At 38.3% G+C, this 12,724-nt stretch overlaps 1 protein-coding gene across 2 annotated transcripts in view; it reads right to left on the reverse strand.

The window, feature by feature from the left end:
* Window positions 1-2,722: 2,722 nt before the first annotated feature.
* ETAA1 (ETAA1 activator of ATR kinase) overlaps window positions 2,723-12,724 on the reverse strand; it is an 82,430-nt gene continuing 72,428 nt past the window's right edge. Inside the window, exon 9 of one of the 2 annotated variants that reach the window (XR_009506411.1) lies at window positions 2,723-2,736. The gene's annotated coding sequence lies outside the window, so the exon portion shown is untranslated. Of the gene's footprint in view, window positions 2,737-9,761; window positions 9,837-12,724 lie in introns of those variants that run through there. The other variant, XR_009506409.1, reaches the window with a different exon arrangement.

Below are 12,724 nucleotides of genomic sequence, written 5' to 3' on the forward strand. Positions count from 1 at the left end.
ATCATTTCACAACTATACACCAACAGTCTATAGAGAGAAGGCATGGGGTTGAAGGAAATAGAGACAGTATCAGAAATGTCGGAGAATACAAGAATTCCAGAGTGTCAGGCGACAGAAATCATCTAAGGACAGGGGGAGATCAACACTTTCCCCAGCTCGGAGGGTCAATTAGTCACCAAACAGATGGTTCCTGAATGAACGAATTCATTCACTCAACAGCTATGTATGTCCCTCCTCTTTTGCACGAGGGCAGCAGCTTCATATGTAGCCACTTAATAAGCAAGAAGATTTGTTTTATGTCATGTTGTCAAAGAAAGAGACCCACGATAACCTTAGGAAAAGACATCAATGCAAAAAATGCCAGTATTTTTCTGGCAATTGAGTCCAGTTTGGTAAATTCTGGGGCTTCTCCTCTTTCCTGCCTCGATGTCTGAAGGCAGGGCAAGCTGGCCATAGAACAAGGCAAAGACTGGCTGTCCCAGGGCTGGGTCTCATCAGCACATTCATGTCTCTTGTGGTTGTCTTTATCTAGCCTAACTGGTATTGTTTTTGGCATTCTTCCATAGTGATGTTATGTTTCAGATGTTTCCAAAACTGAAACACACAGGTCTTTCATTTCCTTTCTACCTACTAAGATTATTTCAGCTCTCCACATGCAAAGCAGGGAATTATGCAAGAAATTAATCATATCAGAGCAAAGTAGCTACTGAGAAATTGCCAAACACCATAAACATTGGTCAAAATGGAGTCCAACCATTTGCACAGAGAATAATTGAAGCTATGGATTCACTTGGGGTAACTAAGCAACTTTTCATCATGAATTATAAAGCTTTTCAAACATAAAATGATATCTGAGAGCAGTGCATTACCTAAAAGGTTTCGATAAGCAATGAGAGGAGCTTTAAAATATGCAGCCGGGATCAATCATCCCACGCTGTACAGCGTTACTTATACTTTGTGGCGTCACCTACATTCCTTGATAAACAATGTCCCATAACATCTGAGCAGTCCCATTATTTTCGTCAGCACCCAGACATAAGTGACAAAAATGTCAGTTGATGTTTTATTTATGAATATAAAGCAGTTTCGCGTGGAAGTAGATGTTCTACGACAATGGAGGTTTACGAAGTCCATTTCCCGGCACCAAAAATGATTCACGTTATCCAAGAAAGATATAAAGCCTGCTATTCGTGATGAATTTTAATTGGAATGTTACTCATCATGGGCATGGATTTCTTTCATTTGGAAGGCTGAAGGACAGTTGACTCTCCCCGAAAACAAAGGTGGGTGGTTAAAACAGACATTTTGACATGCAAAAGGCAGAGATACCTTGGAGTTATCCTGGTGTCACCTGCCAAAACAAATACTCAGATGTCTTTTACCGTCATCGTTTTGCATCAGTTACCTGAGAAAGCAATCCCAGCCTTCTGACTCAGAAGGAGAGCAATTCTGCCTTTCTCTACCCTGTGAATGAAAAAAAAAAAATGAAATGGGGGTGTCAATTGGGAAAACAACTTGATGGTAGGGAAGAGTTCCCTACTTGGAATTGGCTGTTGAGTTCTACCCAAGAGCCAGCAGGATAGGATATTAAGCAGCAGAGAAGAAAGATCATTGACAATTATAGATTCTCTTCCTTTTGCCAGAAGAGGTCCTAAAATGTGGTCCATCCGTGTTGATTAATGCTAGGTTGTGGGGAAAGGGAACTAGAAATAGGTCAGGAAAAGTGAAGTTAAAGACGGTGAGGTGACCGAAAAGGTTTTAAAAAAAGGACGAGGAAAGGTTAGATATATGAAAACATAGTTTCAGGACCTCACGTCCTTTGAGAAAAGGAAATCACATACCAACCTTTATGTGATTTGGGAAATACTTTGGTCTAGTAAGATTTAAACTAATGCAGTGAACGTCGGTCTCTTGATTGTGGGGATAAACTACCTCTCTTGACTAGGATGAATAGGGTGGCTGTAGCCATCCCTTTTGGACCTCAATATGAAAACATGGATTTGCATCCTGAAATCTTGTCCAGCCTGCTTTGTGGAGGTGGTACAAAGAAGTTAGTACTCTAAAGATATACAAATTGATTACTTCAGTTACCAAAATTGATTTTCCAGAATAGAGTGGAGTATATGGAAATGTATTTTCAAAGGTCATTTAAAATTTGCCCAAAAGACCCACTTGCCCTCAAGTGTAACTCTCCCTTTCCTGCATCTTTGCCTACATAAGGTATATGGCTCAAAGCACCCAACTGGAATCTGGTAAAACAACAGCCAAATTGCATCGCTCCCAATTTCCTCATAAGCTCACCTCATACGGTTCTTAGTACTGAACCAGGGTTTGCTCCTGTAAGTAAAAGGGTCAGGTCTATTCATGTTTGTTTGTTTGTTTGTCTGTTTGTTTTAATTCAACAGGCGGTATTTGAATTGCGGCTTTTTTTTTCCAGCTGGGCTGCCATGTATGTTTTTACATATGTTGTATATGTTCTATAAACACATGGCTTATTCGCCATTCAAATATGATATACATTTACACAATTATCTACATACCTCTCACACAAATACACGAAAATGCATGGGGACGTTTTGCTCTCCTAAAACCCTTTCAGATTGCTTGAATGATTTTCTTTACATGTTTTCAACTTACCTAACGGCAAGCTTCACTTCATTCTACACTAGTCTGATTAACTTGACAGGACTGGAAACTTGTTCTTCCTGTTCACACTTATTCATCTCTTGGAACGCCCTGTAGGGAAGACGAAGCACCAGAAAGCAGTATTTACCAAATGCCTCAATGCTAAATATGCCCTTTTAGGCTGCCTTGGCACAATAGTGGGGCAGGGAGAAGATCTGACTTTAGGGCAGCCTAAGAAAAATGACATTTCCTAAAACATCACCTATTTAAACAGGTCTTGAAGAAGAAAACTATGTCCATTTTCCTCCAGAGTTTTGCAGTGGGCTCTGGGGGCTCCAGTTTACCCCTACTGTATCTGAAATCTTTGCTAAAGAAATGACAGAGGTATCAGATTTTGCAAGGTAAGCCCTCAGTCTGCAGTTGCGCACATGGAGATAATTTCAGGTTTTTTAAGGACTGCAAATGTAACCTGAAACATATCAGATATTCTGTGAAGGCGTGGGTTGAAATGCAGAACTGATAAACCAGGAAGAAGGGCTTTTCTTTTTTGGTTAACTTTGAAAATTTCCTCAGGGAGCAAACTTCTGATAGGGGGCAAAGATTCTTACAAGGTTAGTACAGGTGGGTAATTAAAAAAAATAAGAGTGAATTTATCTGCATACATTATTTAAATACCTAAAGCATTTCTCTGCTTTAATGATAAATTATGATCAGTAAAATCTGTTGTCTGCCTTCAAGCTAACTAATGGATAGCTAATCAGCAACAGTCCAATCATCCTAGCTAAGGTGGAATAAATACCTCCAAGGAAGCTGCAGCTAATTTTTATGGTTTAAACTCATAAAGATGCTTACATATATTTCTGCATTCTTGTCCTACACATGTGTATATGGATATGCACATACATGTGTGCTCATGCGTGTGTTAAAAACTTATTCCTTGACACCTCCCTGCCCACCAACCACGGCTCTATTCTCCTTGGTATGTTGTAAAAGAAAGATTCTTCCTGCAACTAATTAGTCCTTAAAGAGATCGGCTGATAGATCTCATTGTTAGCAATACATTTTTAATTGTTCATTTTACTCAAGCACCATTTGAACACAAGTCAATTTGCAATTTCATTAGAGAACAGAAAAGGCCTGGGGTCTATTCCTGTTTTTTTCTTTTAAAGAAAATGATAAAAAGTGGGCAAAATTTCGTAAGGAATGTTAATTAATTTTATGTATCAAGCAAGAATTAATGTGTCCTGTTATTTGAGCAGAAGTCTTCTGCCCAAGATGTGCATTTTGTCATACCCTCCCCTCTAGAGAAACCTCTTTACAAGCTTTGTGGCCAAATACCCTAGCAACTAACAACGAGGAGCTTTGAAGCGACATTCACAGACCATTTGCTTTGATGACATTTGGAGGCTTTTCTCCCCTCATTCCAATTCTATTGTAAGTAGAATACACATGCCGTGCAGCCTTTGAAAACTAATCAATACAGTAAGAATCGTCAGGGTGCAGCTGACTAGTATCACGTCTTTAAACTATTTTTAGCTGACTTGTTGTACACGTTTTTAAGTTAAACCTTATGAAGGGAGTTGGGTGGATTATCCTTACCATATTCACGGGCACCCTAGTGCACCCCGGCTCTTTCTTCCATATTTTAACATCAAAAGCTCATAATCTGTGTAAGTTAACCTTCCATAAAACTAAAATTATATGGTCATCATACATAATCTGATGATTGATTACAGCTGTCAAAAAGGTCACAAATTGTGAATGTTTACTACAGTTGCACCATGAAAATTATTATACATTTTTAAGGAATCCATCCAGAGAAAATAGCTTACATTCACAGGTTGCAGAACTGAAGCATATATGTTTTCTTCGTGACTTTTAGCTCTCTTAAAATCAATGTTAAAACACTTAGGTCTGATTTTTCATTTCAATGTCTTTGTGTAATGCTCCTCAACCATACCTCATCTAATTTAATAAGATGCAAGCTAAGGAAGTACTTAAGTTACTTATCAAGGGTTTCAGATGACACATTATTATTGTATTCGAAAGTCAATATTTGCTAATCATGTTAGTACAGGAACTGTTCCAGGCCTACAATTCTTAAATTGCAGAGATATTTAAGATTAATTAAACCTATCTCCCGTGGTTCTCTCTCTCCACCTCTGTGGAAGGAGTAAATCAATGACATCCTAAGCAAGTCCAGAGAGCCAGAGATCCAAGTCTGAAAGCCACTAACATCTTTAAGCCTCTGTTTGCATCAGTGCCCCAGGTTGAGCTTTGCCACTTCTCCACAGTTTAAGGAATATTTGCATGTTTTGAGAGCAAAGTTCATCAATTCGCTTGACGTAATTAGAGAGGTCTGACCATTCTTGAACACATAACATGGACTCCAATATTTTTTAAGTCAGGAGAAGGCCGAAATAACATATGGCCTGACTTCTTTTTCCTTTTTATATGACAACTTGTGGGTAAATTTGTGGCAAACAAAGTTGCAAGTCATGTGCCCTTTCTCAGGCCAAGCATGATGAGAACAGGTGACTGGGTCCACATCCCTGAAGGGGTTACGCTTGTATGATGCGGTTCCAGTGAACCCCTGACCTCTCACTTATACCCTGGAGCGGAAGCAGCCAACTGTTCAAAGGTCAAAGTCCCCTTTACTTTTAGACAGTAAACCCATTACATCAGAACCATTTCTTTTTTTTTTTTTTTTAATTTTATTTATTTTGGCCGCGCCTCGCGGCTTGCGGGATGTAATTCCCCGACCAGGGATCGAACCTGTGCCCCATGCAGTGGCAGTGCGGAGTCCTAACCACTGGACCACCAAGGAATTCCCTAGGAAAGTCCATTTTATTTATTTACTTTTTTAGCTGACTGCTTTTTAAAATAAATTTATTTTATTTTATTTATTTTTGGCTATGTTGGGTCTTTGTTGTGGTGCGTGGGCTTCTCATTGCGGTGGCCTCTCTTGTTGTGGAGCACAGGCTCTAGGCACGTGGGCTTCAGTAGTTGTGGCTCGCGGGCTCTAGAGTGCAGGCTCAGTAGTTGTGGCATATGGGCTTAGTTGCTCCGTGGCATGTGGGATCTTCCCGGACCAGGGCTCAAACACATGTCCCCTGCATTGGCAGGCGGATTTTCAACCACTGCGCCACCAGGGAAGTCCCCAGAACCATTTCTAATCCAATGTTACATACAGAGCCCAGGACTTGGCTGAGATTAGTGCTAAATAAACATATGAAGTCTTATTAACATGGACTGACTAAGAGAAAACTGGAAAACATAGTACTTCAGTGATGACTTACAGTAGCTGGTAGTTTAGCTCCCTCAGGGAGAAAGACTAATGCATTAACCCAACATGCCACCCAGGATATATTTACATGTAGTTAGTAAAAACAGTAATGCTATGCAAACTGAATATCTGGAACATGAATCAATAGAGATCAGCTAATTAGGTTATAAATGCATTGATTTTATTTTGAATACGTCCTCAAATAGAGTCTGCGAGTAAAGCATTCTGAAATGGGGCTCTTAAACAGAGAGGAGCGACAATCAGATTATTCTCTGCCACTCTCCAATCAATCCAGAAGTGTTAGGTAAAGTACTTTGATGCATATTCTATATAATCAGAATGACACATCCTATTAATATTCCAATTACTGTTGAACTATTAGCAATGCCTGAGTCTGGTGTCTTAGGGCCTCATAGCAGTAATCCGGGAACCTCATGTCATCTTTTGTATTCATTCATTCAATTTAAAATGAGACGATTTTCCCTTTAAAGCTTTTTTATTAAACATTATTTTATGCATGGATTTAACATCCTAATTGATTTAGGTGGACTCTCAGAATGAGTTGCTAACTCCTTCTGTTCTTTTCTTCACTGAAAGAGGTCAGCAGCTGTGATCTTATTTATAAATTTAAATGCCAAATTTTGGCACAATGAGTTATTATTAAAATAATAGTTATTCGTGTTCATAAAAAGTCTCTTTTCACACTGTAAAAACCAGAAGTCCAATAATTTAATAAACTAGTCTAGAGTAAGGATAGGCCAGAGTTGTCAACCTCATCTTAGAACACATAAAATTCATAAAATTGTGGACATGAAAGTGACTTTGGAAAAAACAACGTTTCCACTCTTCAGAATATTTTCCAACCTAAAATTTGCTTCTTTTTACTTTGAAACTCATGTAGGAATACACCAGTTATCATAAATACAGTTCCATAAGCTAAGTGCCAAACTACTGTTGGAAACATCAAACTTGCCATCATATTCATATATGTATAGTCAGACTTTTAGAAGGTTTGCTTTATCTTAAATTGAATTCAGTTAAAAAGGTTTATGTGATGATATGGTGTAGATACACTCTATCTTGAATCATGTAGCTATTACTGGCCATGAATATCACGAACTTAGTGTTCAATGCTGGTGCCTTGGCACAGCTTGGGAGAAGTGGAGATGGAAAAAGGTTCATGGATTTGAGAGATGTTTTGGGGGTCAAGTCTAAAAGTTTAATGAACTAAATTTGGGATATAAGTAAAATAGAGGAATCAAGGATACCAGACTTATGGCTTGAGAAATTGGATGGCTGTTTCCAAAGATAGCACATATTGGGAAGGTACAGTTGAGTTTTCGGGGTATTGGTGTAATAAAGTGTTCTTGTTGAACATGGTAAGTTTGAGATGCCCAAGTGCAGATGTCAAGGGTACAGTTGGATATTTAAATCCGAAGCTCAGAAGTAAGGTCTTGACTAAAATGTCAACTTGAGCATTGATGGCATTTAAAACTTTGTAAATGGGTGAGCTCACCCTAGGCACAAATGTAAAGAGAAAAGAGGGGCTAAACCTGAATCTTGCAGAATCAACATTTAGAAGATAGGCAGTAAGTGGCCTTCTGTGTAGGGGTCAGAGACCACATTCCAGAAGACTTGAGCAAATGATCCAAGATGACAGGTCAATTTCTTTCCTCATACCCTAATAAACTGTGCCAAACTGAGATATTTGTGAAGGATTGGGTTTTTGTTCTTGTTTTTTTTTTTTTTTTCTTAAATTAAACTTCCAATATAAAAAGCTAAGCAATTGATTTGAAAATGAGTATAATAAAAGGAAAGAAGAAAAAGAGGCCTAGGGACATGGTAACCACAGTCCTGAATGAGGACATTTGCAGTTGCCGTTCCTTTGGTCTGGGACCCTCCGCCCTCAGAGAGCCATCTGGCTCACGCCCTCATGTTCTTCTGGTGTCTGTGCAAATGTCACCCATTCAGTGAAGGCTTCACTGACCACCTTATCTAAAACATTAACACCGATCCCATCCTTATCACTATCTCTCCCTCTTCCTCTGCTTTATTTTTCTCCATAGAACTTATCACCATGTGGCATATATGTCTACATATTCATTTGCTCATTTTCTGTCTCCTCTCACTAAAACCTAAGCCCTACAAGGGCAAGCATTTTGTCTGCTTTCACTGCTGTGACCACAACACACCCCAAAATGCTTGACACATAGTAGGTGCTCAATAGATTTTTTTTAAAATAAATGAATAAAAGAATGAACCAGCAAAAGAGATAAAAGGGAGCAGCCAAAGAAGTAGGAAGAAAATGTGGAGGTGTCTCAGAAGCTAAAAGAAAAAAGGTGTTTGAAAAAGGAGTACCTAGAAAAAAAAAAAAAAAGGAGTACCTATGCTCAAACAAGGTGAATGCTGCTGAAGGGTCCAGGAAGATAATGAAGCAACAAGTATGTCAGATTTGGCATCGCGAGAGTAACTGCAGATGTTGAAGAGAGTGATTTCAGTGTAGTGGTGGGGGCAGAAGTCAGAATGATTAGGGCTGAGGAGAGACTAGGAGGTAAGGAAGTGGAAATTAAGTAAGTAGGTAACTAGACTAAAGAGTTTTGCTTCGAAGGAAAGTGCTGATATAAGGCAGTTAAGAAAGAGGACTATGAGATCAAGAGAGGGTGCATTAATACTTTTTGCTTTGGCTTTTTAAAGTGGCGTACCCGTCATCCCCTGCCACAATAATGCTGCTCAACAAACAACCCTACAACCTTAGTGGCATTCGACAAAACACATTTTTTTGCTTCTCTGTCTGGAGCGGTGAGGTAGGTGGCTTGGCTTCATGTCTGGATTTGGGATGGCTGTAGGCTGATCTAGGCTGGCCTCAGCTGGGATGACTCAAGTATGTTCCACATGTCTCTCATCCACCAGCAGGTGACTCTAGACATGTTCTCATCGTGACAGCTGAGGCACAGAAATGGAAACAGGAAAGTCCTCTTGAATCCTATGTTCAAAACAGGCACACTGTCACTTTCTCTTCATTCTGTTGACTAAAGCAAGTCAAGAGGCCAGCTAGATCCAAAGGGGAGGTATTCCAGTTACTATTGCTATGAAACAAACTACCCCCAAACTTAGCTACATAAAATTACCATTTTATTATCCTTACAGTTTCTCTGGGTCAAGAGTTCAGAGAGGGCACAGTAGGGTTGGCTTGCCTCTGCCGCTTGATGTCTGGTGCCTCAGTTGGTAAGATACAAATGCCAGGGACTGAAATCATGTGAAGGCATCTTTACTTATGTTTGACAGTGATGTCGGTTGTCAACTAGGACTGCAGCTGGAGCTGTTGGCTGGAATGCAGCACGTGGTTTCTCCATGTGGGCTAGGCTCTCTCACAGCATGACAGAATAAGCGGATTTCTTCCATGGAAGTTATGAGATCTGAAGGCTGGTGTCCCAGTGTACAAGGCATAAGCTATGTCTCCTTTTATTACCTAGCCTCAGAAGTCATGCAGTGTCACTTCTGACATATTCAACTGGTTACAAACCAATTCTCAAGCCTTCCCCAGATTCAAGGAGAGAGGAATTATACTCCACCGCTTAATGGGAGAGTGGTAAATTCAGGAGATGGGTACAGGCACATTTATGAATGTGGGAGTGGGGAGAAGAGAGATACAGTAGTTTACTTTCTAATATCTCCTTGGGAAATGTAATCCTAGTTGTACATCACTGGGTGTTGCTTGTCCCTGTCTACTCTTTCTACCTGAGAGTAGCCAACATAGGCTAGAAGGCTCTTTACCCTGATAGAAAAGAAAAAGTACTTTTAACACGAGACTGGAGCCTCCAGGATAAAGAGTTTGTCCAAACTGACTCCACCTAGTTGGTTTTGCAGTTAAGTTCCTGAAGATTCTTGGGCATGGCTGCTGTGAAAGTTTCTTTACATTTAAAAGCTGTAACAAAGAAAATATAAATGCAAGTCTCAACAAGCATGTATTATAGGGGTTGGTTCTAGATATTTGACTCAGTGAGACCCAGGGCCTTCTCCTGAGACATTTCTAGGGTGGCTTTGGTGTCCAGAAACTCCAGTATAATAATGCCTCACAGACCATACTGACTGTAGATTAACTTAAAACATACCATTATTTCAACAAATTGCATTTTGGATATGCTAAAGCTAAGAAGCTAGGGAATAAATGACACTTTTAAAAGTAAATTTTGCCTTTTTTTATGGGTTTTCTGAGCTAAAGCATTGAAAATAAGTCAACATCTGTTGTAAATTTATACTATAAATTTATGTTCTCTAAAACCATATACAACTATATACAATACAATAAATATATACAATGAATTATATGTATATATATTATATATTGACATACAATATATCTAAAAACAATTTGCTGATTTTTAGAAGAGAAAGTTTTAATTCTTTTGTGTTACATATTGGTTATAAATTTAAAAATCTATGCTGAATTATTGACAAAATATACAATTTGAAGAAGATGGGATTTTTTTGTAAGTAAAGAGGAATATCTGTATAAATATCATCAAGTATTATCAATATTTATAAAGTATTTTGTAGCTTAAATTTTTTTTGAATGATTCTTGGTATAGCCCTCTTTGGTATGTAAGGCAGGCATTATTGTCTTATAGTCATTTTACAGATGTAAAAGCTGAGGATTACAATATTTAAATGACCTAGTTTCACAAAGTAAGAAAATGGTAGAGCTAGAATCTGAACCTTGTTTCTATTGTACCCCACTAAATGGATTATGTATGTTTATAAACATATGCCTAAATTTACACGTTTATATACACATATGCAATCATAGAGGTCAATTTTATGTAATCCGTAGTCACATATCTAATTGTGTATATGTCTATAGAAATGAATATGCTAGTAATTATTTAGATTTTAAGCAAAATCACTCATATTTTTAATAGTTACAAATGTATACTTATACTTATTTTCCATCTTCCTATCAAACTTCCATTTGATATCTGAAAATATGTTTGCATCCAGTACACACATTGATTAAAAAAATATTTAAAAGCTGATAGCTACTAAAGATGTCTTTAGATTTTTGAAAGCTGAGCAAACACAGAACTTCAGTGTTTAAACTTGGCATTTTACCTACTCTCTTTTTGGAGTTAAAGGGATTCAGCAGTTAAAATTCCATGAAAATTTATGAGGAAGAGCCAAGACAGAGAAAATAGAGTTTACACATAATCCACCCTTGACCTCAACAAAGCTTTTGATAAAGTGCAACAGGTAAGACTTTGTGCATAGACTTGAGGGCAAAGAATTTAGGGAAAAAACCAAATGGCCAGGAGTTTATGATAAAGCATATGTGTGTGTAAGTGAAAAGGAGATGATAGATGTAGGCGAAGCAGATAGGGTCTCCAGGATTAGTTACTTTCCAATACTGATCCAGTAGAAATAATTGGCAAAGAGGAAAGAGAGTCAAAAATACCAAACTATAAAACCTCAGGCCTAAATCCACAAAAGGCAAATACATATATATTTTAACCCTAAGACTTTGCTATCTGAGGAGTAAAGTTAAAAAAGAAAGGAGTTCCAGTATTCATTAGTGTCTCAAACTCATAACAAAATCTCATGTACCTGTGACTCATTGTACCTCCAGGATTCTAAGAAGCTATTCTTTGTAAGACAAAGGACAAAGGAAGATTTAGTAACAGTCTTTTGGGGGAAAAACACCACATTAAATGTGCATGATAAATTGAGAACATATTCTAGTTGCAGAAATGTGAAAATGTGAGGGTGGGGAAGTAATCTTAAAATTGAGGAAATAAGGTAAATATTTGACTCGAACCACTTAGATTAAGAGAAAGATGTATTTAGTGAATAGCACTCAAATGATAACAAGGATTAACAAAGAGCAGAACTCTCAGTGAGGCACAATTAAACCAGCAGTTAAATAATCTAGCAAACAAGTGCTTAAACAAGCAAACAATCACAGGCTGCCCAGTCACCGCTCAGTGCACAGAGCCATGAGTCACAGAAATTATTTCAGCATCACTGAAGGGAAAAGCCATGTTGTGCTCAATTCTGGTTGACTTATTACAAATAAGGATATCAGAGAAAATAAGAAGTGTACGGCAGAAGGTAGATAAAGTTATTCAGTGATTCAAAGAAATTAATTATAGAAGAAAAGCACAAAAACTAGGTGTGTTGTGATGACCTCATTGAGGGAAGCAAGGATGACAGGCCTTGCAAGGGTGGATTCCCTGAAGGGATCTGCATTTATAACAACTAAAAAGGGAAGCATCAAATCCCCAAGAGAGCCCAGCATGAGCAAAATTTAATTGATATCTCTCAGCCATTCCCTGATATTAGTTAATACTGGAAAGAAAGGGTTCTGAGAAGTGATTAAGATGAACGCCAACAGTCCAAATAGGGACCTGATTAAGAATTCAGAGGGAGAAAAATAAACTCTTATGAAGGTACATCTTTTAAAATTGTTCTTCATCTGGACTTTTGATGACCCTGAATGAACACTTAACTTAGGGGAAAAAAATGCACACCTGTATTGTCTGGAACTGGCATGTGAATACAGGCTCTCAGTAGACTTTATCTCTAAGTTTTAACATCAGGCAAGTTATTTTTCTTTGTGTATCCTTGGGATTAAAATATTACATGAAATGACAAGACCTAAGGAGTTTGTCATAGCTGCTGTTCAGACACCACATTTTGGCTGTCATACACCACACTTTATGACTCTCAGAATCAGCCCCAACATAACCTTTGAGATTAGACCTGTGTGAGATCCTTCAGGTGCTTGCGCCCTCTCTTATTTAAGTCATTTGTATCTGGATC

This window comes from Balaenoptera ricei, chromosome 13 (assembly GCF_028023285.1).
Source record: "Balaenoptera ricei isolate mBalRic1 chromosome 13, mBalRic1.hap2, whole genome shotgun sequence".
In the NCBI taxonomy this organism is placed as follows: Eukaryota; Metazoa; Chordata; class Mammalia; order Artiodactyla; family Balaenopteridae; genus Balaenoptera; species Balaenoptera ricei.